Here is a 27,483-nt window from a genome sequence, read left to right as displayed (position 1 = left end):
GGTAGAAAATTGCAAAAAATTGTAGAACATTTCAAAATTGTAAAATATTGTAAAAAGTGTAAAAAATTGTAATTGTAATTGTAATCTTGTAAAATTTTGACTTGTTTCAAATCTTAAAGCTTCACTACTAATGTAAGATCTATGGAATATAATAAATGAAATGAAATGACTGTGATTGAAACATATACTCTCATTTCTCAATACACGTTAACGATAATTTTTTGTTCCTTCAGATTCATTTCTATGTGGTATGATAATTTTATGTCATAATGTGCCGCGTCATTCAATGTAAGAAGAGTTGCAGAAAAGGGGCTGTAAGAAGAAAATAAAGCATTTACGGACCAATGATCATGCAACTTTTTTCACCCTCCATATGAGGAAGATACTCTTGAAGTTTGCAAATACATTTTAGTTACACCCTGTATATTAGCAGCTTATGTTAAGAATAGAAAGATACTATTTTTGTGAAAATTCTTGAAATTGATTAATTTTTAAATTATATTATATGATAAAAATAATGTTCCATCCCAATTTAAGGCACCAATATACAGTAATTAAATAAATAAAAATGAATTCCTTTGCAGTATACTGTATGTTTATTATTTAAAAAAAAAATTCTGTAGATGAGTCTTGTGAAAATTCATGAAATTATTTTTTACAATTTTATATATATAAAAAGTTTCATCGCGATATATTCGTGTATTTAAAAAAAAAACCTTCTTCCTGAAAAAAAATGTTTTTTTTTTTCTAGATAACGAGTTTTGTGAAAATGCTCCTCAATAATTGCACATCGAACGTTTCGGTTAGATTAGAAAACGTAAAATTAATCGATCATGAGAGTCAATATATGTTAATCATACAGAAATATCTGAAATAGAAAATTCCTTACTTAAGACATACTCGTATATTTATATAAAAATGTAAATGTATCATTGACACAAATGAATGTACTTAGTCATAAAGGCATAGAAAATATCAATATACATAATTTATTATAATCTAATCTCCTGAATTTACAGATTGCAAAAAAGACATGGTAAACAAGGAAATGAAGCTGGAGCATCCATGTTGTACAGTATATTTAAGCCCCGCCCTTTAGTGAGAAATTTCCGGTCAGAACCGGTAAAAATGTGCACTATTGATTTAACACGTAAAACTAAAGTTGGAACACGCTTTCCTAAAAATGTTGAGTAAATACAAGTGTTAAACAAGGTTGATGTTGTTGATTTCATGTGTGATTTAAATGAGATATTGTAGGCTACATTGTAGCGCATGTCATAATACAAGCACAGTATATGTTGCAATGTAATATGTAATAAAATTAATTTTTTTTGCAAGTTCGCCATTAATCTATACAATCTATTCCTTCACAGTATCTGTCGCATTCACTGAATGACCTAATAATTATGCAGCGTGCAATATTTTTTCTGTTCATCTCCTCTTGTGAGTTGCAGAGTGTACAGAATGGATCCCATTCGGTATAGGTATTCTGCTAGACAAACGTGGCCCGAAAAAAATATAGCCTGCGTACATATACAATATTAATAATTATTAATTATTGATAATAATCTCCACTTACATTCTAAGTTGAAAGCGAGACTCATTTCTTCTACATATATTTGTAGGCCTACATACTAATTGTAGTGATATTATTTATCATATGTTTCTCTCTTGTTTCAGATGTTTTCAACTAATCACTTCTAAAGGTGAGTATTTTGCAGTCTTATACGAGTATAAATAGTCCTATAATACTCGGAAGAAGAGGACACGCATATTTGATCGTAGATCTGTTAATGAGCATTATTCGAAAATTTAAAAATATATTGCGTATTCCATTTGAAATAAGAGTGTTGGAACTACCTTCGGTTATTCGGAAGTAGAAAAAACTAGGTAATACCATTATTGAGTTCTTAGTGTACGGCTATCTCACATATCGAGTTTCATATTACTGAACCACATACTTCAAAAGTTATTTAAATGGTGCGAAACTTTTTACTAATCCTGTATAACTCGTGACAGTTTGATATACAGAATCAATATGTGGAGTCCATGTCATTTTATAACCTAAAATTACACTGATTTTGTTAAATGTACACTTTCTGCTGTTTATTATTTAATTTCATCTGCTGATTTAAAAAATGAAGTCAGAATCTTTCAACCACCCACAATATTTTTGTAATTTTAGAAAAATTCATTTATTCTTATTGCTATATTCAGTCCTGAATAAGTCAATGGAAAGAAAATATTTAAATATATCATTTTATTGCTTAACAATTGACCCATAACTTTAGATCATTCTTGCCTGTGAAGTCATAATTCATAAAAATAAATTTTATTCTTCATAATACCGTGAGAGTTGGTATTAATTCTCAGTTGAATTGGAACTTACATTCAACCTGTGTTTCCTTTGTCCTAATTTTAAGCATGGCGAAAATATCTTATAAAGTGAAACATACCTCAAAATATTGTGAAAATCACATAAACAATTGTTACGTTTGTGGTTAATTAACTCCGAAAGCATACAAGCGAATTTTACTGCACTAGTTAAAAGAGCTTATGAGTGTTATTTTGATTGCAAAATAGATGAGAATGGAATTGGGCCCCTGAAATCTTGTAATTATATTAACTGGTTGGCTAAAGGGATCCCGTCATGTGCTTTTTCCAGTTCCAATGAATGCCGAGAACCTGAGAATAATTCAACAGACTGTTACTATATAGGAACCACAGATCAGAAGATTACAGAGAACTTGTCAGCAAGCTGATTAAGATCTATAACGTGATGTGGTGTAATATGTCTCTCGAAATACCTTCTTGGATTCCCATCTATTTTTCTTTCCTAAAAACCTTCTGGTAGTGAGCGACGAACATGGGGAGCGTTTTCACCAAGATTTTTTTTTTTGAAATGGAAAGACACTACCAGGAAAAATGAAGTCCAAATATTCTGGCAGACTACTCTGGACACTCAAAAGATATGTTTTCCAAGCCAATTATAGCCTAAAATCTATTTCACACACATTTTAGATAAATAAATAAGATTTTAGGTAAAATGAACCATTTTGAAAACATATTTGAAATCAGGACGAAAATAGTACATTATGCAACGAGCCTATAATGGTAGTAATTAAGACGCGAGTATGTTTATGAAACGAGCGCAAGCAAGTTTCATAATTTTCATACGAGCGTCTTAATTACCATTATAGGCAAATTTTATACGATTTTTTATGCTCGACCATATTTCTAACTTGAAATTATTAGTAAGTATTCATATTATTCTTATCTGACTGGGGAGCGGAAGTGACCTTGTGCAATATCTCGTAAATTGTGACATGTGCGCAGACGCGAAAGTATTAATATTTTCCGAGGAACAAATATGTCATTGACCTTGATAGAGAGTAATCTTGATATAACCTTGAAATTTATTTAGACATTGAAAAATGAGATGACAATTTGAATTTATTTGAATATTATTTGCAATTAACGCTAATTATTATAGTAACTGAACATAACCTTCTGCGACAGTATTGGATTTCCAGCCTCTGTGACGTTTCGCTAGTTGTCTTTCGATTGCATATCCGAGAATAATCGATACTTGCGCTTTCATATTGCTACAATGGTTCTTTGTGATTGGTGGGAAACCTGAACTTTAATGAATAGGTGTACTTTAATGAGGTTCATTAAAGGGCTGATACCAGGTATATAATTACTACATTTCGGCATAGTCGAGCATAAATGCTATAATATCACCCATTCTCTATCTTTAACAAAAAATATGTTTAATTGTGTTGACCAGTATTTTTATTAAAAGTTTCATCTAAGATTGTACTCTTTGAAGTTTCTCTTGTTTTTAATTACGATTATGGAGTACATTTGAAAACAGGCAATCTCCCTTCCTATTCTCCAAGTCGCATGGCACGACGTAGACGCTATCGTCAAGTGGAACATTTGTTACGTGTCGCATGCTAACAAAATAAACTCTGAGGAAGCGTTGTGTGATGCATAAGGAATTGTCTGGAGCGTAAGGAACACAAAGCACGAAGAGTGATGTGTTGCAGTCATATGGCCTCCCTTTTAATTTCGCTTCCGAGTTTCCAGTGTGTGATCCCGGCAGACTTCGCAGATAGAGCACGCAATGCCGTGGGCGTCCTGCAGTTCTTTATTTCATCGGAGCGGAGCATGCAACCTCGCGACGCTCGGATGCACGGTGTATTGCCGACCTGGCACGGCGCTCCGGGGCTTCGGCGCGTGTGATCGTTCCTGTTTCGTATTCCGGAGCTGACGTGTTCAGTGAACGGAACAATCATTAAACAAATAACGACTCACAGTGGCACGCCTACCCAAACTGTACGCAAATATTAGCTTTTCACACCCTTTCCTGGATCCATATTCGCCGAGAGAGAATTTTTAACAGCAGTTTTCTAAAAAAAAAAATCTTCTTTCTCTCGACCGTCTCTAATCGGAAACGCAGTTATCTGAAAGCAACCTTATTTCAAAAAACAATAGCCTTGTTTATTTTTAAAGAAATTTCAAAGCTAGCGTTGCATGCAAAATGGCACACTTATTTCTCATTAATCTAGGTCGTTTCTATATACATTTCACCATGCCTTATAATATAAGTGGAATAAATAAAAACCGAAAAGGGTGGCCGAGGTGCTGTCATTTCTGACTTACATTTGAAAGATCCGGGTTCAAATCCCGAGGCCATTCAATCTGAGTGTGACTTTTTGCGATTTTTTACACTTGTAAATGTGAATGGCGGTCTGGAATTTACTTTACATCGACGTCGAATGTCCTGTCCGTTGTCTATGTATGTGTTCGTGTTGTCTTTAGGAGGTGGTCCCTGCGTCGAGTTTCTTTACTTCGTTATTTAACAACGCTATATCAACTACGAGGTCATAATTTTCCTTACTATGGGTACTTAAAAATATTGGATTCATTGTATCCTTTGTACTGCACTATTTTATTACTATTATTATTATTATTATTATTATTACTGTTCTTCTTCTTCTTCTTATTATTATTATTATTATCAATAATTGTCTTATTTTTTATACTTTGTATGCCTCATTTATTTTAACCTGCTGTTCACATTTTTTATTATGCTTTTTTCTTTCTTTCTGTATGTTATATATTATGTCTGATCTCTTCTTACTTGTCGTTTACATTTTATTATTATTATCTTATTCAGTTTTGTGTGTAAAATTGTAGTGTACTTTGTAAATTTGTAGTGTTTTTGTAACGCAGTTTTTACTCCTGGTTGAGTGTTAGAGAAGGCCGTATGGCCTTAACTCTGCCAGGTTAAATATATTATTATTATTATTATTTTTATTATTATTATTATTATTATTATTATTATTATTATTCTTTTTCCTCTCCTGATACACTACTTACATTATATTATGCTTTAGTAAGGTCTAAATTAGAATATGCATCTGTTGCGTGGAACTCTATTACGTCTACTGATTCAGCTAAACTAAAAAATATCCAAAGAAAATTCATTTCTCTTTGTGCGTTCAGATTCGTCCCAACTCCTCTTCTTTAAATTATGAACTGTCTAGTAAATATTTTAACTGTACCAGTCTGTATTCGAGACGTCAGGATATTGATTACACTTTCTTTAATAATGCTATTAATGGTGTAATTGATTGTGATTCTTTTATACATAACACCTACCTTAGAATTCCCGTGAAAGGTTTTCGTGGTCAAAGAATTTTCTTCACTAAATTATTTAAATCCCTTTCTCCAATAGCCAGATGTATTAAAAGTACCAATTTGCAAGATCTGATTTGATTTTACTTATGCATGATATTCTTTACTTGTTATTTAATATCTTTTATTATTTGTTAGATATTGCCATTTATTTTGTTGCATTTGGTGAATGGTTAATGTTGACCATTATATTGATTATATTTGATCTCACCGCCATTTTCTGTCATTCATTCTCATAATCATTTGTTCTGTTTTGTTTTGTTTTTTATTTTGTGCTAAACTGTAATTGGTCTTGTGCTGTTGTTTTGCACATTAATATTTGAAATAAATAAATAAATAATTATAATAATAATAATAATAATAATTATTATTATTTAGCGTCGGTGGAATTGGTGTGATAGCGAGTTGATATTTGGCGAGATGAGGCCGAAGATTTGCCACAGATTACTTGACATTTGCCTTACGGTAGGGGGAAGCCTGGAAAAAACCCAACCAGGTAATCAACCCACGCGGGAATCGAGCCCGCACCCGAGCAAAACTCCGAATCGGCAGGCAAGTGCCTTAGCCGACTGAACTACGCCGGTGACTTGCTTCGAGTTGATTCCTCACCTTGGAAGTCCCTTCATTGTCCATGTTTCGTGTATGATCGAAAAGAATTAGTCTATCTCTCCTTTACGGACACTGACTTATAAGACCCTGAAAGGATAAAGAAAAAAGAAAAATAGAGCCATAACGAAGCGTAATTCATTATATTTTCATTCCATAAATGTGATGGGAAAATGTCTAAGTGTTCTAAAGTATGTGCTATGCAATTATAAATCATTTTAATATATTATGATATAGCTTTTTATCAGCAACCTCATTTGAAATCAGAACACTTTCGTTTATATTATAAATAGCTTCTAAAGAATGACTAGGACAGACCTACCTGCTCTAGAGTGTGTTCAAACAGGTTTGTACTTTCTATAGCATTACTAAAATAGATTTTTAAGTTCTAAATTGAAAAAAAGTATGTAATTCTCACTGCTAAAATATAATGTGAACAGGTCTGCCGCTTATGAAGCACTCATTCATTTCATCTAGTGTTCTGCCCAAGGGCAGGTCTTTCACTGTAAACCCAGCTTTCTCCAATCTTTCCTATTTTCTGCCTTTCTTTTCGTTTCCTCATATGATCCATGTATCTTAACGTCATCTATGATTTGATATCTTCTTCTATCCCGAACTCTTCTCTCGTTCATCATTCCTTCCAGTGCATTCTTCAGTAGACAGTTTCTCCTCAGTGACCCAACCAATTCCTTTTCCTCTTCCTGATAAGTTTCAGTATCATTATTTCTTCACTCACTCTTTCCAGCACAGCTTCATTTCTTATTCTGCCTGTCCACTTCACACGTTCCATCCTTCTCAATATCCACATTTCAAATGTTTCTATTCGCTTCTCCATAATGTCCATGTTTCTTCCCCAGACAATGCCACACTCCATACAAAGCACTTCACTAGTCTCTTCCTTATTTCCTTTTCCAGAGATCCGTAGAAAATTCTCTTTTTTCTATTAAAAGCTTCCTTTGCAATTTCTATCCTCCTTTTGACTTCCTGGCTGCAGCTCATGTTACTGCTTATAGTACACCTCAAGTATTTGAAGCTGTCCACTTGCTCTACTGCCTCATTTAGAATTCGCAAGTCTATCTTATATATTTTCTTCCTGTGACCATGCTCTTCGTCTTATTTGCATTTATCTTCATCCCATATTGCTCACAGCTGTCATTTAGCTCCAGTAGCATATTCTTTAGCATCATTTCCTCTTCCGCTAACAACGCCATATAATCAGCAAATCATGCACTGTATTCTTCTTCCTCCTACTGTCACTCCTCCCATGGTCTGAAAACAGTTCTTCACTAAATCCTCCAAGTAGATGTTGAACAGAGTAGGTGGTAAAGGGCATCCTTGACGTACTCCTCTCCCAATTTCGCTTCCTTCTGACATTTCTTCTCCTATTCAGACTTTGACTCGTTGTTTCATATACGGATTACTGAACAGTCTTTTCTCTTTCCAATCCACACCAATTTTCTTTAGAATCCTCATCAATTTACTCGAAACCACTTTGTCAAAGCCTATTCTAGGTCCACAGGTACTCCAAATACTAGGGAAACAGATTTATCTTAATATATAAAATTGAATGTGGGTATGTATGTATGTGGGTGTGTATGTTCCCTATACAAATCTACACGCTTCTGACCGATATGTGCCAAAGTTCGCACATTTAACCTTCATAACCAGGAGAAGAACATAGGCTACATTAAAATTGTGCAAATTTAAGTTAAATTAATTAAAATTATAAAAAATAAAAATAAATAGATAAAATCTTCATGCATAATATTAAAATACAAAATATTCTACAGTCAATTGGTTTTTTTTATTATTGTCTGTTGTATTCAACATGACATTCACGAGGCCTTGGAAATTTTAACACGAAATTAAATTACATTGTTGTTACAGATCAATGAAGGCTAAAAATAGATAATTCATGCAATAAGTATCTTTACGTATTCTAGGACCGTATTATGAATTCTTCGATGCAGTTTTGTAGATAGTGAGCAAACTGTTTTATGCAACTGAAGTCTAGAATTCTTTGAAACTACAAGGATTGCTACCATATAATTTACTTAATATTGAACAACCAATAGTACTATTGCGAAATATTGACCCACCAAAATTATGCACGAATAAGAATTGGTGTGAAAAACTCATACGAAACGTAATAGAATTGATAATATTAACTGCAAAAATAAAAGGAGGTGTTTTTATTCCACGTATTTCTAGGATACTCACTCAATCTTAAGCAACTGCAATTTCAATGCCACTAGCATTTGTAATGGCCATATTAAAATGAAGCTCAAGGACAGTCGCTCAAAGTTGCAGACATTAACTAAAAAACTGCGTGTTTTTCACATCTTCAACTATATTTTATACAAAGAAGTGAAGAAAAGAAAAAGATTTTACACATATCAATAATCAATTCAATGATACTTTTGTCATGTTACTAATGTAGTATGTGAATGCACATAAGCCCACTGAAAATAACATTGCATTATTCTCAAAATATTGTTGTTCACGTTGCAAATTTAGTATGTTAAGCGTTGTGGAAATAAAAATCTCTTAATTTATAAAATACCGGTAGGCCTATACGTTTCTCAGAATATTAGTCTTAATGTTAAAGAATGACTTATTGCGAGTTAATATTGTATCTGTATTCTGTGTGTAAAATTAGAATTAATATAATATGTTCTGAATTTATGAGATATAGTTTCAAGTTATATTAAAAAAACTGGATATAATATAAGTGGGTGTACCGCGGTCAAGAGGTAAAAAAATCTTCCAATATAAATTAAATTATATATATATATATATATATATATATATATATATATATATATTGTGAATTTTATTAGTAACAACAATGTAATTTACTCGTCACAACAATAATTCCTTTCTACAATTCGCCTTAAACGCTCTCGTCAACAATTGGATTTTCACTCAACACAATATTCGTTATAAAACCCCACCGACGACAATGACAATTTACTTGGACTAGTACGAACAACAATGAACTGTTAATATTAACTAATATTTACAAATCAGAACTATCAGTTCTTAGTTCACAGTTCTTCTATCTCAGTCACTCGAGTTCACAGTATCTCGAACCACAGACCTTCAGAGACAGTTCACTGTACTCGAACTCGGGTCCCTCCAACTGCTGTCCACTGCACTCGAACTCAGGTCCCTCCAACTGCGGTCCCCTGCACTCGAACTCAGGCATTCGGATGCTGACGCAGATGCGGACGCACACTCGAGTCGACTCCCGGTTTGCTTGACTGGCTTGCTTGCTCTGGCTTTCTCACTGACTGAATAACTGAAAACTGCTGTCGTTCCTTCGCGTCCTTAATTTATAACCACATCGACGTAGCCTCGAAAGTTCCACGCGTCTCTAGAGATGGCACTCCAGAAAAATCCAGAGCCCTCTCCTCTCTACCAGCACCAGATGCGCGCGCACTCCCTCTCCCCACTCTCTCGCCGCGTTGGCCCCTTTCCCCTCTCCGCCGCGCGCCGTCCCAAAGTGCTCCGCGCGATCTTCTCTCTTACGGGACGCTGGTCGTGAGTTCGAATCTCACGTCGCTGTCACAATATATATAATATTGATTGGATGCTGAATATGATCAGAAAAAGGAGAAGGAATTATATTTTCGTTGGGTTTTATTTTATTTATAGTTTGATTTTTCTAATACTTTATTTGTAATTCTGGCGGTGTGGAAGAGAAGGCCTAATAGCCTTAACTTCACCAGAATAAATAAATAAAGTAAATAAATAAATAAATGAAAACAAATAAATAAAAAAATAAATTTAAAACAACAGTTAAACGTCAGGCACATGATGAAATGTTTTCTTTTCGGTGGCTGATTTACAACTGTTTTAAATTGAGTTAACCCTGGCAGGCATTTGGCTGAGTTCATTAATTCATGTTAAGTGACGTTAAGTAAAGATTCATCTTTATGGGCGAGGAAAGCTTAGTAAAGACAATTCGTTTTGGTTGTGTATAGTTAGGTTTCCGAGATTTCCGAAAATTTAATAACCAGTTTAATTAAAAATAGAAGCAGAAAGGAAAACCCGGGCAACGCAGGTTCTATCAGCTAGTTACTTATAAAATTACAGAAATTTATATATATATATATATATATATATATATATATATATATATATATACCCACATCTGTGGAGTAACGGTCAGCGAGTCTGGCCGCGAAACCAGGTGGCCCGGGTTCGAATCCCGGTCGGGGCAAGTTCACCTGGTTGAGGTTTTTTCCGGGGTTTATAGTATTGCGATAATATTACTTCTAAAATATAAGAGTATGTCGGAAATATTTTTCTGTCTTGTACAGGATAGGAATAGATTTTTGGATTCTAAAAATTATGAAAAGTGTTTTCAGGTCCATGTGGTATTGGGTCTTAGAGTAGGTGGAATGTTGGGAAATTGAGGATAAGATTTTGTTCTTTTTCAACAGTCTCCAAGTTTTATCGGACAGAAACAACAGTCTTCTGAATGACTGGTTTGTTAAAGTCAGGCCATAGAAACCGTGATAGGCATAATTGGAGTGATGGAAAACAAGAACGAACGAATTTGAATGGAGTAGGAAAAATGAAGTAAAAGAAATAAATCAGTAAGGAAAGAAAATAAAACCTTAAGCAGCCAGAAGAGAGAATTGACAAGTGAATCTCGGTTTACAAGTTTCTGTTGAGTAACGTTATATAATGTATTTTCCTTATGGTGTATATGTTCTGAATGTTATTAAATGTGATTATTACAGGACTTTCAGGCGAGTGTTCGGTACAATTGTTTCTCGTCCATGTAGCTTAATGTAGATGACGTCACAGCGGACAACTTAACATTATTGTTGAATATATGAAAGCTTTATTAATTTAATATTGTTCCAAAACTTTTGAACTACAAAAGTCAGCTGAAATTTGAATACAGATTGGAGGATCCCTTACTCCTTACTTAGTGTTTCACTACCTATACTTAAATAGATGCAACTGTTGTACTTTGGGCGTTGCAAGCGTTTGAAGATGGGGAGTGGGCCAAATTGTTTTATGTTTTTAGTAACGATGTGTAAAATCTTCATTATGGAATAAAATAAATTACATAACTTACAGGTACTGAGTTATTGGTATTTATTGATGTTACACACAGCGCGATTTAATTTTTATGTCTAGCGTAAGCCCATAGATAAAAGTTATTAAACTTTAAAAAATATAAAGGACATAAAAATATAAAAGAAAGCAATAAGAAAATAGAGAGTTCAGGATTCTTATTGTGATAGGAAAACAGGACGGAAGGTTGACGGAAATATGTGAAGCGTTAAAAAGAGAACTGTTAACTATGAATAAAAGACTGGTAAGAGGAGATGAAAACAGACTTAAAGAAGTAAAGGAAATTGAAAGGAAATAGAGATAGAGAGAAATACATTCTATGACGGAGAGAAGAGGAAGAACTTGTGTGATACATTAACGTTTCTAGTCTGTTTGCCGGTGTCTATTGAGAATCGGGAGCGCTGTGTCAACTCAGCTGTATGGTTACTTTCACAATGCAAACTTAGATGTAAGCAAAACTTTTATATAAAAACTAGAAAACATTCCATTAAATGCTACCATTCACAGTACATTCAAATAGACACAACTGTGACGCAGGAACGGCGCTTTAAAGAAAGATAGACAATTGAATCGAAGCGTAGGATAAATGTAGCATCTTATTTTGAAACTTTTCTCGCTCTTGAAAGAACAAATAACTAAGAAGTATTGCAAATTATGCTTGAAATATCACATTTAGTTACCATGCATCATAACCACACCCATTGAGAGAATCTTAATACGAGGAAATTACATATAATCAATACTATGGAGACATAATTTTATTTTTACTTCAATTTTTCTTGTATCTGTGTTTTTGAATGTACTTCACTCCCAACCCTTTTATTAGTAAACTTCCACCCGCTCCTCCACACAGAACCAAGGCCGCATATGCAGTCATAGTCGTCTTACGTTCATAGTAAACAGTACTGAGTGAATATAACACGCTAGAAATACCACTGCACACATCATCCCTTTATTCTTCATCTTTCACTGTTGCTACTTCTCGTCAATGGAATTCTCTGCCGCCTGAAGTCAAGGGCTGCCGAACTTTAACTTCCTTTAAATGTAAATTAGAAAAATATCTTATGATGAGTTGCCAGACCTAACGCGTTGCAGATATTTAATGGAATGTGTTCCACTGTATTTATTTTTATTTTTTTTTTGTTTCTTATTTTTATTATCTAAATCGTGTTTATTTATCACTTAACGCCGATATGTATCCCACTGTGTTGTTTTTTTTATTATTAATCTATTTGTTTGTGTACATTTTATTCAGTTGTCGGTTTCTGGCTTAATTATGTAAATCCTACTTAATTGTAATCTAATACTAATATATATATATATATATATATATATATATATATATATATATATATACTAATGTGTTTATTTTTATTTCTACTGTGCACATTTTTTATTGAATTATCGGCTTCTGTTTTTATGTGATTCATATTTGATTCTAACAACATTAATATGTATTCCACTATGTTTATTTTTATTTTATGAGGTAAATTTTATGTAACTACCTCTTTTGATCTCATTATGTACCTAAATTGTAACAGGATGTAATTACATAATTCCGATCCAGTTTTATGTTCAACTGTGTAAGCAAGTTTTAATCCTGGTTGAGTGTAAGAGAAGGCCTTACGGCCTTAACTCTGCCAGGTTAAATAAAGCTATTATTATTATTATTATTATTATTATTATTATTATTATTATTATAGTACGTTCCAGAAATATAATCGCATTTTCCAGGGAAGAAAGAGTATTCATTATTGAATCACATTTTCGCAAAGGTACTGTGCGCTCGTTTGGTTACGGCGCATCCCGGTTTCCCCCCCCTCTATAAAGACTAGTGGCTGGGCTGTCTTAGTTCTTTTCTGAAAACATTTGCTGTTAGGAATTGGACGTCTAGATAATATTATACTGTTGTTTATAATAATTTAAATAAAAGGGACCCGTTACGTAAATATCTGTCACGTGATTCCCCCCCCCCCTTTCTACGCATGCCATTACAAAGAGCGTATTTTCAAGATTCGAATAGTTGCCGGCAGAGTGCTCTGTCGTGCCCCCTCTTCTCGACCTGCTGTTCACAGCATTTGCCGCATTAGTCTCAGAATGGCAACACCTCAGCAAAAAGCGTTCTGTGTTCTTGAGTTCGCGAGGACCAATTCTGTGGTCACAGTACAACGTGCTTTCCGTAGGAGATTTAACAACGTGCAATACAGCCCCTCTCCCAAGAACATCCGCCATCACGCACCCACGTGACTTCGTTTTCCAGAAAGATGGAACACCACCCTATTGGGGCTTGTCAGTGCGACCATTTTTGAATGGATCAGTGCCTCAACGGTGGATTGGTCGCAGGAGTGCTCAGAATCGTGCTCTCTCCGCATGGCCTCCAAGATCCCCAGACCTCACTCCTTGCGACTTCTTCCTGTGGGAATACGTCACGGACAATACTCACTATCCTGGATGACCTTAAAGAGCGGATAACATGTGTAATCAACTCAGTGGATCGTGATATGCTGCAACCCGTTTGGGAGGAATTCGCCTATCGCCTTGATGTGGTCCTTGCTGCGGGTTGTGGTCATATTGAACACCTGTAGGAGAGGGAACAAAACTGCTACATCAGTCAAATACATGTGTCTTGGTTGAAATATAGTATTACTGTTTGTTCGGGAAATATAGCTTAATGAAATCGGTTCACTCTTTTTGAAAGACCCTGTATATTTCTCCTCTATAAGTAAGATCATCATTCACTTCACGGGTTAGGCCTCATGGCCTGTCCCGGCTTCGAAAAGATCTGCCCAATGTTTTCTCGGACCTCCAATTTTCCTTCTTGGTGTAAGTATATAATACAATAACTTGTGTGCTAGTCTATGAGGTTCAATTCTCGTGACGTGGTCCTTCTATCTGTTTCTGTATGTTTACAGCACTGAATCCTAGATACTGAGAAGTTCTTATTTATGTTTTAACTTCATTGGATGATGCTAAAATTAAATATAGTTTCGTGTCCGGACTCACATCCTTTCAGTAAGAATAAAGCACGCATTTCATGTTGCTATCATCCCTTCGTAACACGCAATGGTATTTTTATATCACTCTCCACATGAAAGGGAAGGAAATTGATCTTACTAAATTAGAATATCTCCGTGCATCACACTACTTTAATAAGCTAGGTATATAATTTCAGTTACCATTCTGTAATGGAATATCATTATGTGCACACAAATAGGTTTACCGCCATTTCATGAAGATATACATTCTTCGAAGAGAAAATGATGTTCTAGCGGCTTTCTATTCTGTCAAGTTACTGATTGTGGCAGATAATACTTTCAGTTTGCTCAACAGGTGATTTGTCAATCAGTGGTTCCGTGGTCCAGTAGTAAAATTCTCTAATTTTTTCTGATAAGTTTGCACATTCAATTAACTTTCCGTTGTTAATCTTTCTTTATTCGTTTTGTTAATTTCTAATATGATTTTGTTATTGATTATAACTTTTCTTTAATTTTTCCCTACATTTCAGGATTCTTAAACCCATCTTCCAAATACGCTGCTGTTTTCTACATTTTGTGTTTTCTCATTCAGTCTTTCTTCTGACTGATTTTATAATTTTTTTCGTAACTTCACCTTTCTTGTGTCTGTTTTCTACATCTTATGTTTGCTAACTCTGTCTCTCTACTGACTGTTTTCTACTACTTATGCTTCCTAACTCCATATTTGTTTTGGCTGTTTTCTACTCCTTATGCTTCCTAACTCTATCTTTCTCTTGTATATTCCCTACACTTTATGCAGCCTAACTCTATCTTTCTTCTGACTGTTTCCTACACCTTATGCTTCCTAACTCTATATTTCTTCTGACTGTTCCCTACACCTTATGCTTCCTAACTCAATCTTTCTTCTGTCTATTCCCTACACCTTACGCTTCCTCACTATATATTTTTTCTGACTGTTCCCTACAACTTACGCTTCCTAACTTTATATTTCTTCTGACTCTTCCCTACACCTTATGCTTCCTAACTCTATCTTTTTTCTGACTGTTCCCTACACTTTATTCTTCCTAACTCCATTTTCTTCTGACTGTTTTCTACTCCTTATGCTTCCTAACTCCAATTCCTTCTGATGTTTCCTACTCCTTGTGCTTCGTAACCATCTTTCGTCTGACTGTTCCCTACATTTTATGCTTCCTAACTCCATTTTCTTCTGACTGTTTTCTACTCCTTATGCTTCCTAACTCCATTTCCTTCTGATGTTCCCTACACTTTATGCTTCCTAACTCCATTTTCTTCTGACTGTTTTCTACTCCTTATGCTTCGTAACTATCTTTCTTCTGACTCTTCCCTACACCTTATGCTTCCTAACTCTATCTTTTTTCTGTCTATTCCCTACACCTTTTGCTTCCTAACTCTATCTTTCTTCTTACTGTTTTCTACCCCTTATGCTTCCTAGCTCCATTTTCTTCTGACTTTTCTACACATTATGCCTCCTAACTCTATCTTTCTTCTGACTATTTTCTACACTTTATGCTTTCTAACTATCTTTCTTCTGACTGTTCCCTACACTTATGCTTCCTAACTATATTTCTTCTGTTTTCTACACATTATGCTTCCTAACTCCATTTTCTTCTGATTGTTCCCTACACCTTATGCTGCGTAACTCCATTTTCTTCTGACTGTTTTCTACTCCTTATGCTTCCTAACAACATCTTCGTGTTGGCTGTTCCCTACACCTTAATGCTTCCTAACTCTATCTTTCTTCTGACTGTTCCCTACACCTTATGCTTCCTAAGTCCATTTTCTCCTGACTTTTCTACTCCTTATGCTTCCTAACTCTCTCTTTCTTCTGATGCTTCCCTACACCTAATGCTTCCTAACTCTATATTTCTTCTGATTGTTTCCTACACCTTATGCTTCCTAACTCCATTTTCTTTTGACTGTTTTCTACTCCTTATGCTTCCTAACAACATCTTCGTTTTGGCTGTTCCTTACACCTCATGCTTCCTAACCCCAACTTTCTTCTGACTATTATCTACATTTTAATGCTTCCTAACTTTATCTTTCTTGTGACTGTTTTCCACATCTTATATTTTCTAACACTGTCTTTCTTCTGATTGATCTCTAGTCTCATGTTTTCTAATCCCAACTTTCTTCTGACTATTCTCTACATCTTATGCTGCCTAACTCCATTTTTCATTGTACTGTTCTCTACATTTCACGTGGCGACCGCAGCAGCTAGCTACGGACTGGAAGGTCCAGTGTTCGGTCCCGGGTGGTGACGGGATTTTATAGTTACCAAACTTCCAAAACGCCTCTGAAGTTCACTCAGCCTCCTATCAAACTGAGTACCGAGACATTAAAGAGATAAAAGGAGGTCGGACCATGGTACCGATCACACCACCTCATTCTAGTATCGAGATCAAAAAGCAAAAGCTCTACTCCGTGTCTCCCAAGTACCATCGTAGCACGTGATTGTCTACCTTTACCTTCACCTTTACATTTTACGTTTTTCATTTTCTATCTCTTGTGGCTGTTCTTTACATTTTACGTTTCACTGTTCTTCATATTTTATGTTTCATAACTTCATTCTGTCACTCATTCATGCGTTCACTAATTTCTATACTAAAATTCTTACTCATTCCCTCATCGAGAAACTCGCTTATTCCCGCACTCGTATACTCACGTCCTTTTCACTGACTCGAACACTAATTTCTTCGCCTATACCAGTGTTGTTAACGAGAGCGCAAACGTGCTCACACCCCATATGCGCTGATCAGAGCACGTAAGGCACGGGTACAAGTCATTGGTGGACACAAGGGTTGTACATTACATACTGACGAAGAAGTCGTTCAGTAAGTTTCAGACTGACTAGACTCTTGACTTCTTATGTAAGTGAAAGATGAGGTGATGCTCTGTGTTGATTTGTGGAAATTATTTAGTTACAAAGACAAGTAGTGTCGAACGCCTGAAATTATTAGTTCATCTACAGAATGATATAATATTCAAATTAGATTTTTTATTGACATTAAATAGTAGTAAATGTATGTGAAGATGTATTGTAGAGATTCTTCCTCAGAGCATTGTAATTTATGTTTACAGAATAAAGTAGAACCAAAAGTGTGTGCATTTTAATGGCGTAGATTCGTTACATGTCAGTTACGAGTTGTGTCTATAAATTGTCCAGATTTTCGTACATAAATTCTCAGTTTGACGATGTTTCTTACCATTGCGATATTCTTTGGTTAAGCCAAGAAAACGTTCCGTCTAGATATTTTGAATTGCGTGAATATTTAGCAGAATTCATAATAGAGAAATAGAGACAGTCCAGAACTAGTTGACGCTACATGGATCGAGGAACTTAATTTTCTCAAGGATATATTCGAGCATCTGAACGTTTTTAATTTGAGATCGCAAGGAAAGAATTAATTAATTTTGTGTCGACAGATATTGTTAAAAGCTTTCGGATGAAGATTTCGTTGTTGATGTCATAGATCTTACAGCACAATTTTTATAATTCCAACGCCTTCAGTCATTGAACTCCTGTTCAACAGTGTAAAATATTGCAATGTTTTAAAAAATTTCTCGGAAGAGTTCCATAAATGATTTAAAGTTATTGACCTACTCCAGCCCAAGTTGTGTGTCATCAAACCCAGAAAATATACCAACACAGTTACAATTGAATACCTGCATTGACAAACATCCCAAGTCCAAAATTTACCGAATTCGACTTTTTGCCTAACAAGTTGTGTTTTACATAGGCTACCATTTTGTAAGAAAAAAAATCTCAAGTCCGACTCTAAGCCTGTGTTTTGGAATCATAATAATAAATAATAATCCGTGGCGCTACAGCCCGTGAAGGGCGTAGACCGACCAGCCGGCTGCTGGCCTCACGCCCACATGCCGAAGCAGAGGTGAACGATCATCCAACCAGAATGGAGATATCGTGTGGTTTGCACGATGATCCCACCAGCCGTTATAGCTGGCATTCGCAACCGGATTTCGCTACCTATCGTAGCTCCTCAATTTCATCACGATGCTGGGTGAACACCGGTCCCATACACTGGCCGAAATTTCATGAGAAAATTTCTTCCCCCATGAGGACTCGAACCAGCGCGCATTCCGTAACGCGAGTCCTAGGCAGGATGCCTTAGACCACGACGCCACGGCGCGGGAAGTTTTGGAATCACACAAATATTTATTTCAATGCTCATAATGCAATCCTATATAGTTTCTTTAACGTCCTGAAAAATTTATTCAATGGACCTGAAATGTTAGCCAATTCAGGTCTTCCATTAGAAATTATTTTTCTGCAGGAAATACATTTCACCGGATATAAGAAGACTAAGGTCGGCAAAAAATAAAAAAAAGCACTTCTGAATTACGCGAGAAGTCAGGAATTTAAATTTGTTTCTAGAAGTGTGATGATGCTCATATAAGTAGTACATTATTATGCAGTTAATAACAATAATTATGCTAATTATAGCCCTCATTATGTAAGACTGTTTAAGTGAAAGAGAAACTATGTTTATTATTTGCATTAATAGAGAAGCACATGCTGCAAATATGCTTTTATTTCTTGTTTTCTTGTATGAGCGTAACACATTATCTATTACTGAAGAGCAGTTTAATTCATCTTGCAGTAGTAGGCCAATAGAGTCCATTTTGCTCATTCCATCTTTTTCACCGCTACTGCTTGCAGAATAGCTTCATTGGAACCTGTGAACGCTTGATAGCACGTAGAGTCTTTCACGTGCTCTGACCTTGACATCTCTGGCCTATAAAATTCACTCATTTCCTCAACCCAAACATTCACTCATTCTCTCACTCGGACACTAATTCATTCCCTCAGTCACAGTAATATTGGCTCGTTCTGTGGCAGTTGCTACATATTATGTTTCACTCACTTTCCAGTATAATGTGGTGACAGAGATTTCTGCCTACCATGTAGTAATGCCACTTTATTATCTCGGCTTTGAATCCTCGGTTCATCTTTCAAGACTTTATTAGAATGCCTTTAATAAAATGAGAGCGTGATAGACATATGCATCATGGAGCGTGAGCTGTCTGCCTCATTCACGTCGAATCTGTTGGCATAGCAACCACCTGCACACTCTGCGACCTCAGAATACAGCACTTACAATATTAACTCGCATCTCTTAAAGGGATGAAGTCATTAAAAGACTGTAAGAATTCTCTCCGACGTATGTCACACAAACAGACAATTTATACGGAGCATTTTCTTTAAAATTTTCCAACTGCTTATCTCGAAAAAAGCATGTTTGTGAGAGAACAACTTTGAATAATGTTCTTCGTTTGAAGAATAATTTAATTAATCATTTTTTATTTAGTGGAGATTATCACGGTCAGTTTAAGGTCAACTTAGTTCTTCCAAATGGGAATCCAAGTTTTTAAGTCAGATTCTGGTTTTACGCAACAAAGCCAAAAACCTCTGTATGAAACTGTTTTATCAAACTCTTATTTACCAGTGGCGAAGCTCTTAAGAGGATTTTGAGGCTAAGCCTACAGAAAGGAATAGAGTCTTTGTTATACTTATTATACCTTGTAACAGCAGGCCTAGGGGGGAAGTCCATCTACGAGTACTTCACAGTCAAGTCGAACGTCAGCCCTAATAGTGACAAATTTAAAACTATTCTCGAGAAAAATTTAGGATATTCTTATCTTCCTCAGATATGAGATCAGCTAGCAGCTGCTGAAGATCAAACAGAAAACAGTGACAGTCAAAACATTCAGTATTTTTAAGTTTGACCCCGTCACTTCATGTGACTTGGAAATAAGTTTTTTTTCGTTTCAAATCAATGTTTAACTAACAGGCAAAGGAGTTATGGGTTCAAAAATCTTCGAATGTACGTAGTTGTATACTGCAATAAAATGTACAGGACAGAACAGTAAACTTGATATATAGGTCATGTTTATTTTTATTACATATATGCTATAAAATTACGTATTTCAACCTACCATAGTACTATCAATATGTTCTAGCCAGAAACCACTAGACCTGGCAGTACCTCTGTGCTGGAAGCGGGACTTTGTTGATGTTGAAGTCCGATCGCTTAGCCACGTGCAAAGACACAAGTCTCCAAGTTCCGAGCATTGGTTATAACTAGTTACGTATTCCAGCTATCTAAAGACTGAAGTTAAAGACACATTGAGTATATAGTACGCCGAACACAGGTAATGCAACGGATAAGGATATAAACACACGCGTCTCGCTGCGTGTTCGTGGAGTACAGTCAGCTCCCGACACTCTGAAACTATGCTAGTAAACACATGCTTGAGTCTTGATGTTCATTTTCGTCGTGATCTTAGCAGTGAATAATAACGTGCACTCGTACGTTACGGAACTTGAATATATGCAGACGTCACTAGAAATGATTTTACATTATACAAGAAATTCTTTCATTAGCACATGACCTTATTGGTGGATAATGTAGTAAAAGATATTCCTATTGTCCGATAATTTTTCGCGTTTCATTAGGATATTGCATATGTCGCTAATCACTGAAAACTCACTAATTTTCTGTGTACAGTAGTGGCAAAAAATCCCGGACCGACCCTTGTAGCTGATACAAAGGAATCCTGTGCTGTGTATTGTGTCAAACTATGCTAATTTCAATATGGATAGTAAAGCCAGAGGTATGTACTGCTATTTAATGTAAAAAATACGCAGTTATCTTTGCCGAATAGAGGTAGAAACGTAATATTGATTCCAGATGAAAATAAAACTCTCAAAATTTTTTCGTCTGTAAGTTTGAGGCACTGAAGAAAACAAAAGACGGTAAGAATCGAACAAATGCAATAAATTTCATTGTTGCAATTAATTATACAAGATGGATGTGTTTTGTGACTAGTAAAATTTGAATTTGTGACTCTGAAATCAGCTACAAGGATCGGTCCGGTTTTTTTTTTGCCACTACTGTACTTTATTAGAAATTCTCTAAAATGTATTTTATTTAATTTATTAATTGGGATGTTGACACTGAACATCATGGTAGACTACACAAATCCATGCTAAACGTGGAGTTAATATCTTCATAATTTTCAGGTTTTGATGATATTGATTGTTTTGGATTACGTTCAACACACTTTCCATACCTTTTGGTATTGCAGTGTCTTTCAGTGCACTGTTTTTGTCACTTTTACGTTTATTTTATACAGTGTATATGTAATGTTGTCTATATTGACAGTGAAAATATTAGTTCAAATATCCTGAGCTATGCCCTGCAATATTACACGCTTGAGTGTCTTACATAAGGCATTTTACCCCTGCAATGAACTTTCAATCAGCCACAAAGATGTAGTTATTTAAATAATACGACTAGTAAGAGCAGTGATCGATAAGACTACTCACTATGACTGCGTCCTGATTTTCACTTTCTAGAGGAAGAGGGCAGAAGATGCGTAACTATTTTGTATACGAACGTAACTGTACCTGCGCTGTGACGTCATACATACTTCGAATCAGGCAACTTCATTCCAGTTTATAGGTAGCTGGAATACGGACTGTAGTTATAACTAACAAAAATAGTACCATTATATCAAAACAAAGAAAAGAAAGGTATGGCTCTATCCTAACGAAAGAGCAACTCCCTCTGACAGCTGGTATCTATCAACGTAAGATACTAGTTTGTATCTAGTTTGAGAAAGAAAGAGTCATCAACTATGAATGCTTCCTAGGAATACAATCATGTGTGCTAAGATTTATTGCTAACAACTCAGTCTTCATGAGATGGCAATTCAAGAAAAATGACCGGAAGGACAGCACAAAGTGAATTTGGAGAATTACAATATCCGTCCGCTTACTGTTAACATGAATGAAAAGAATATCCAAGACCTCGGTTAGGTTATTCCACATCTGTCCTAATCTACTGAACTTTCTTCTTCAGATTTCGATCTTTCGCTCTTTGTAAAGAATCTCCGGGAAATATCATTTGAGTACCTCAGTGGAAAAACGGCAGATCCCAACCTGCCGTCAAAATGCATGTTTCAATTGAATTTCACACTGCTACGTTCTAGTAACATATTGAGAAACTAGTTGTTGTGTTGAGATATGTTGTTTGGCTGTAAACTGTATTCTTTGCTTCTGCAAAACTGCTTGCCACACTCTAGCCTAGTGGAAGATCGGCATATCCCAACCAGTCTCAGAATGGTGTCCGTAACGAGTGGAGTGGCTAAGTTGCTCCTGGAAAGCTAGAAAACAATCACGAACTTCCCGGGATTGAGTGAAAAATAAACGAAAAATATGTAGAAGTGGAGAGGAGGAATATATAAATGCATCGCACAAACACGTGTTAAAAAGTGTAGGGTGAATTTGGTGTCGTGTTGTCGAATGTCCGAGTCGGTATGCCAATACAGTAGCCTTACCACCGGACAAAAAGACACGCTCTTTATGGAGTTCTGTGATATGGGAGACTACAACAGACAGAACACCTAACTGTTTTGGCCTTATTGAAAAATGTATGAAGAGAAAGGCTTAAAAAATACAGAATGAATCGAGACTATTCGCAAAGAAACTGGACTTACACGTACTGTGTTCCTAGTAACAATCGGCGAGTTTCTGTGTGCCAGAAAGCCCTGTTGTCAATATTTTGTGTGACAGTACGGAGATTGCGAACAGTACGAGGTACGCCTATTATTATTATTATTATTATTATTATTATTATTATTATTATTATTATTATTATTATATTATTAGTAGTAGTAGTACTAGTATTACTATTAGTACGAGTATTATTATTAATTTATTAGTATTAGTACTATTATTATTATTATTATTATTATTATTATTATTTTAATTATGATACGTGTTTCCTGTGTGAGTTTTACGCGGTTTCCCCGTTCTACGTGAAAACATTAATACGACACCAACGTCTCCAAAGACGCAAGATCACACCTTCGCAAGATCAGAGAGTTAGGCATACAAGTCGGCTACACAAAATCAAAGATGAGGACAAAGAAGAGATCAGGAAACACATACGGTCATTTCCAAAGTACCAGTCACATTACAGTAGATCAAGAATCCCAAATAAGACGTACATCTCAAGTGTCCACTCTATTCAGGAAATGTTTAATTTGTATCAACGTCACTGTGTAAAAATTAACCTAAGATTATTGGACTCAGTTATACGTATGGCCATCAAGATGAGTAGATAAAAGTAAACACAAAAAGGAAGGGGTCGACAAGTAAGCACAGTGATCACTTTCAACCTCAGATACCCAAGTGGCCACTGCATCAAGCTGTCCAAGTAGCCTATAATGACCTAATGAAACTCTTACGACTGATTCATCCTGTTTATCATGACTTTTACAGAAATTTTGAGACTGTAAATGACACAAGTACGGGTGAAAACATCGAATTTATTGATGATGAGACAGAGTTTGAATAGTCATATATACGCCTGTAATGCTATCTTCAATTTTGGATAGATACTGATACACTATGTTTATATCTATGGCACTACCGATTTGCAGTCGTATTTGTATATCTGTCTCCTTTCCTCTAAGCCAGGTTTGATACATGTATGTCCTATACATCAGTAGTAATTTACAATAAACTTTAACTGCAATTATCTCACAATTGCTTTGAGTTGGGATCTGCCGTTTTTCCACTGAGGTACTCATTTAATAACGAAGCTACTCTTTCAAATTGGCTTGACGATTATTTCAACTTCAAACTGCAGAATTTCTTCAGGCGTAGAGTTGAAAAATCGCCAGAATATTTGTAGTCAGTCATGAATAATGCAAGAGAATATAATATTGATTAGATTATCTATTTTATTTAAGTAAGGTAAATAAGAAACCAGGGCGGGTAAAACAATTACCCGTCCTGAAGAAACTAAGAATTGTGGTGACATAATTATGTCGTGATTACACAGCAACCTGAGCTTATCAGAATGTATAGTTTATTTTATTGATCACCACATAAATCACGAAAATGATCGCGCAAAAGCTGATGTACGTTTTATATGAAGCGTGTAATTTTACTCCTTAATATGTGTGTAACTGTCTTCGTACTAGATGTCGAGGAAAAATGCTTTTAAACTATATTGCTTTTATTGGTAGCCATAAAACTTTGTGAACAACTCGAAAAACTCTTGTGACATATGATATACTGAAGTAAATAGTCAAAAGGAAGTTTCCTAAAGCGGTAAATCGTTCGTGTGCTTCGGTCGCCAGACAATCTCAAAGAGAAAAAGAAAACACCTTTATTCAGGTCGATAATATTCGTTTGACAGATCGGTTTCCATGAAAGTAATAATTCACTAATAATTTCTGCTATTTTGACTAGACATGTTCAAGTCAGGCATGTTGTATTGACGCATGCGTTTAGTCAACTGTCCGAAGACAGGTCTGGAACCTACAAGTGACACCAACAAGGCATCACTCATGAGACAACTAGGCCAGGAGATAATGGGGTAGAATGACCAGTTCCTTTCCTCGGATATCTCGTAATAATTAGAAACTTTCGGTATGGATTACGTGAGTAAATAAAACAATAATAAGTTCTCTCAGAGGAGTAGCGGGAAAGTTATTTTTTCTATTACTAACTTCTTTGGAAACTACAAATCTCAATTCTTATGAAAACGTGAATGTACAATACATTTTAAAAGTAATGCATAATTACATTTTCGACAAAGAGCTGAGACACGTCAAACCTTGTATGTAGAAAGAAATAATTTTTATCGAAACAATACATTTTTTCCGACTATTGTTGTGAGAGTTATGACGTCATCGGAAGCATTTTAAAATGAAAACTTATAGGTTTGTTCGTACAGCAAGTTTGTGATGGTTTGAAGACTGTTTGCAAACTGTCCCAGCTTCATCTATTGCGCATGATCGGTTTGAAAGTCAATTTCAAATCATCCGTGATTTCAGCTGTACTTACGCATTTTCAAACTGGTTGGAACCACTGCCGTCTAGATAAGTGTTTTAACTTACGACAATTAATTAAAATATTGTTATACTTGAAATTGTTGAGAGAGATTCTGTGCTACATGGCGGGTTACACGGAAATAATAAATTCTTGTTATTGTACCTAGGGATAACATGTTGAAAATAGGTTTCATTTTTAGGCTTGTCTCTTTCCTCAAATAACTCCAGCAAGCCTAACTCATCTCCGCTTGATATTTATTGCATATCGTTATCACTAGAATTGTTTGAATCAGACATCTGAAAGAACAATTACAGGCCTAAATTAACCTAACTTATATTTTAAAACACTTCCGGAAAATAATTTTGTTACAATTAATGTGGGAACGATTTCAGAATTATACCGCGTAAGTACATATATACCGTTATTTCAGCATTAAATTATTTATTTTTGGTGCAACAGACATTTATTTTATGCACTTATTTATTTATTTATTTATTTATTTATTTATTTATTTATTTATCTACCCTTGTACCATCAATAAAAACATATTTTAAAATTATTTTCAATTTGCACAGTCTTGCTACATAAGTACTTACGTGGTATTCTGAAGTATAGCGTCATCTTTACCAAGAGCATACTCCTCATAATCACAAACTGTGAATTTTGTTTTAAAAGAGAACTAAAATAAAATCATTATCTTCGTCAATACTATATATTTTACAAATTAATTAAAAACAGCTTGGCATGACGTATACAGAGAATTAAATGTCAGTGCTATTGAATAAAAAATAATAATATGTCTACGCTTATAACTTATGCGATAAAGCTTTAGAATAGTACTCACGCTTATATATAGTATTACTTTCCCGAAAAATGGCAATTATACGAAGACAACAGTAATAAAAATACGATTATATATTCAGGGGATACTGGTATAGGTTATGTTGTAAATAACATGCAGAAAACAATGGCAAAACTAGACTATATTAATGCGCATGCGTCATCTATGATTAGAGATTGGTTTGCACTTGATTCGCAAATGAATTCCGACTGTCAGGAATCGATTCGTGACAATTTGACATGCTGTACGAACTCGTGACTATTAGCCTAGATCATATATGTAACCAGATAGATGCATTGAAAGACTCATATTTGTGTATTCAATCACTGTAATTAGTCCAACATTTTCAATTTTGCAGTAACATATCACATTGTTTTCTATTACTTCACATCAGTCTAAAAATTGTCACACTGCTGACGTGTAAAAAATAAAGGTAGGATTAATTAAGTTTGACTGTTGTTAACAAAATATTGTACATGACTTTGCAAGTTCTCAAAGAGTATATACATACATTTGGTAAATGAGATTAATAAGAAATAACTTGCTAAATTTCATACAATAATAAAAAATGTGTCACACTACTGACGGTGGAAGCTCCCTCATCGCTATGGTAAAATCGTTTGCACTTTGAAGAGAACAACCGCCAGGATCGCCACCCGTCCACCGTAAACGAACACTAGATGGCATTACAGTCGCTAATGCAATTCAAATGGGAATTATGACGTGACTCCTTATGTAACAACTAGATGGCAGCGTAGTAAACCTGACAAAAGTTGTTAACTTCAAAATCTATTAGGCCGACCTACCTATCTATATATGATATAGGCTACTAGTCAGGAACAGAGTTTGAAATTTGCGCTGTACGAATAGTAAAATACATATGCGCATGATCGGAACTGTTCAAACCAGTTTGGAACAGCTGTGCGAACAAACCTAATATCATCTGAAAGAGCATAATTGATATGTAATATTTCATTTGTGCTATACAGAAGCAAGGCTTCTATACACTCAATAGGTTATCTCATTTTTCATTAGCCAATCAAATTACTAATTGCCTGATGACGCGCGAAGAGTCTATGCCCATTGGTCCTTTATGTTCATATTGATAGCTACATCAGCGTCCATTATAAACATAGCCACCTGAAATAAAAACATTACAATGGGTGTAAACCAATTGTGTACGTATCATGGCATAATATAAATACGTTGAAAGTGTTTATACCGTATATACAGGATGTTTAAAAAATACGGGGCATAATTTCAGGTATGTATTTCCCACATGTAGACAATCAAAATAGTTCATTACAACATGTGTCCGGAAATGCTTTATTTCCGAGTTATGGCCTTCACAACATTGAAATTCACCGGAA

The 27,483-nt window shown here is 35.2% G+C and overlaps 1 protein-coding gene across 5 annotated transcripts in view; it reads left to right on the top strand.

Moving 5' to 3' along the window:
* The window catches only part of LOC138701339 (protein qui-1), a 1,858,863-nt gene that overhangs the window by 587,258 nt on the left and 1,244,122 nt on the right, over positions 1-27,483 (top strand). For 3 of the 5 annotated variants that reach the window (XM_069828123.1, XM_069828119.1, XM_069828121.1), the window contains one exon: positions 1,681-1,706. The exons of the other annotated variants lie outside the window; for them this stretch is intronic. The gene's annotated coding sequence lies outside the window, so the exon portion shown is untranslated. The remainder of the gene's footprint in view (positions 1-1,680; positions 1,707-27,483) is intronic. 5 annotated transcript variants of the gene reach the window in all.

Source organism: Periplaneta americana, chromosome 6, assembly GCF_040183065.1.
Source record: "Periplaneta americana isolate PAMFEO1 chromosome 6, P.americana_PAMFEO1_priV1, whole genome shotgun sequence".
In the NCBI taxonomy this organism is placed as follows: domain Eukaryota; kingdom Metazoa; phylum Arthropoda; class Insecta; order Blattodea; family Blattidae; genus Periplaneta; species Periplaneta americana.
This window is presented reverse-complemented; position numbering and strand designations above follow the sequence as displayed.